The sequence below is a fragment of the Panthera leo genome, chromosome A2 (assembly GCF_018350215.1).
Source record: "Panthera leo isolate Ple1 chromosome A2, P.leo_Ple1_pat1.1, whole genome shotgun sequence".
NCBI classification, from domain to species: domain Eukaryota; kingdom Metazoa; phylum Chordata; class Mammalia; order Carnivora; family Felidae; genus Panthera; species Panthera leo.
In genome coordinates this window covers 143,824,820-143,827,239 of record NC_056680.1, presented here as the reverse complement: position 1 = coordinate 143,827,239, position 2,420 = coordinate 143,824,820, and positions in this window count along the sequence as shown.

Here is a 2,420-nt window from a genome sequence, read left to right as displayed (position 1 = left end):
TACAGCTTACTTGTGTGTATGTGTCTTTTCTCCTGGTGCTGGGATGGTGGGGCTTGGAATATGGGGTACAGCAGCGGTTAGTGTCCCCAGGATCAGAGAGGTGGCAGCTGTGGGAGCTGAGCCTTCACTTCTTGCACCTACCGTACCCTGGTGTTGCCTGGGAAACCCTGCAATGGAAGGAGGACCTAGGGATCCTGGTCCCAGCTCCGTGCTCACACTATGTCACAAGCGTAGCCCATGGTCCCCACATTGGTACCTCTGTGGATCCGTGTGGAATCCTGTCAGGAGGCTGAGGGGCACGGAGAAGGGGCTCAGTTTCCCCACATGGCATTCCCTTTCCTCTTGATTTGGGGAATACCAAAGGCTAGGCACCTCCTGGGCTATTCTAACAGCTGGTGACATAGGGACCCTATGCCTGGGGTGGGGAACAGAAGACACAACAGACTGTTGATGAAATATGGACACACGTGCACGCGCACACACACACACACACACACACACACACACACACACACACCTCAGAAACCCAGATAAACATGTGCGGCACATGCATGGGCCCATGTGTGCATTCACAGCCACACCCACCCTGGACGGACATGTGAGCAGGAGACATCCTTGTAGGGGAAGGAGCATGGGTTTTGAAATAGACAAAAAGTCTATTTCCTTGAAAAGTCTGTCTTCAGAAAGAACTCTAGTTTTTTTTGGCTGTGATCTTGGTGTTTTAGGAACCTTGGCTAAAAGACCGGGGTGGGGGGGGGGGTCCTCCATTCTCATTGCCAGGTCCCTAATCTTTCAACAGGAGTGAAGAGAGAGTGTTGGGCTAAACTGAGATGGCCTGCCCTGCGAGCTTAGCCCGCTTCTGCTGAGGCCCACGGGAGAGAGGTGGCCTCTTTCTCTCGCGGAGCCGTTTCAAAGCAGCAGGCTTTTTCAAGGCTGCTCATGACAGCACAGCGTGTGAACGTCACAGACCGGCTCGTGTGTTTGCACCTCCCCTCGCTGTGACCTGTACAAACCGTGTCCTCGCCTGATGCATCTCGCATGTTGTGAGGAGTAAACGGAGTGACCTGTGGCCAGCACTTTGCACGTGGACAGCTTGGAACAAGCCCTTGGGAAGTGCTCACCGTCGTCCGGCCTGTGGCTGCTTGCGCCTGGGACCGTGTTTCCCCCAAGCCTGTTTATCACGGCCATTTGCCTCCAGATGAGGGGGACGTTGCCACATGTTAGCTAGGGCAGTTTACTGTCTAGGCTGTTTTCTAATCTGTGAAATTGGGATAATGATAGCACCTACTTCTCGGAGTTGCTTCAAGGACGGATTACTTGTATGCAGCCTTTGGTTTCCTGCAGATAGTAAGCTGTTGGTAGCCGCTGTTCGTATTGGGCATATTACGTGTGGATATAATGCAGTTGCAAGCTTCACATGTATACGTAAAACACGTACCCGGTCAGGATTGCCAACAAGCATATGCAGACACCTCTCCCTCACACTGCCATCCCCCATGCCAGGAAACCCATATCGGAGGCGGGCCAGAGTCTCTGTGAGACTTGGCTGGGTCCGGGCCCTGGCTCAGATGTCAGGTCCCTGCATTATTGAGCTCAGGAGCCTTTGTCTCCTCCTCATTCCTGGTCCTCCCTTCTCCAGGCTCCAGCAGCAGAGGAGAGGAGGGAGGGGACATCTACCCTGGCTCCCCAGCCCCATGGAACAGGCAGCCGCCCCTGGCGGCCGAGGGCTCCCTTGTAGCCAAAAGCAGGCCTTAGCTCTGTACCAGCACCTCTTTAGATGCCCTGCGGGCCTGGGCCCACTCCAGGCTGCGCTGCAGCAGGTGAGGGAGGTGGGGCATTGTCTCCAAAGGGCACGGTGGAGGCCTGATGCCATCCTGTCCCCCCAGGTGCAAGAGAGTCGGGCCTGTCCCTCGGGACTGGAGCTGCCCACCGTGCTGCTGGAGATGGAGCGGAGCCGGCGGGCCCAGGAACAGGTAGGGGCTGGCCGAGGGGCATGGCAGAGGGCAGTGCGGGCACCCCTTCATGCTCTGGCAATGCGTCTTTTTGTAGCTCCTGTGGGACTTGGCTCTGCTGACTGGGGCGGGGCTGGGCCTCTTCTGGCCCCCCCGGGCCCAGCTCTGCGGTCCGAGGGACCGGGCCCAGTGTGCATGGAGCCAGCGCAGCAAGCCCCGTGGTAGGATGGGTAGGGGCCCCGAGCAGCCGAACGGCTGGGTGAGCACGGGCATGGCTGAAGGCAAGGGGGTCAGTGTGACATCAGGGTGATTGTGGTGGGGAGGAAGGTGAATGGGGTGTGGGCTTTGGGCACATGTGGACCTGGGTTGGGTCTCTGTTTTGATGCTCCCCGTGGACTGGAAGCCTCTGTTTTCTTAGCTGCAAAATGGGGATGATAGTAGATCTTACTCAGAGGGAGCACCAGTGAA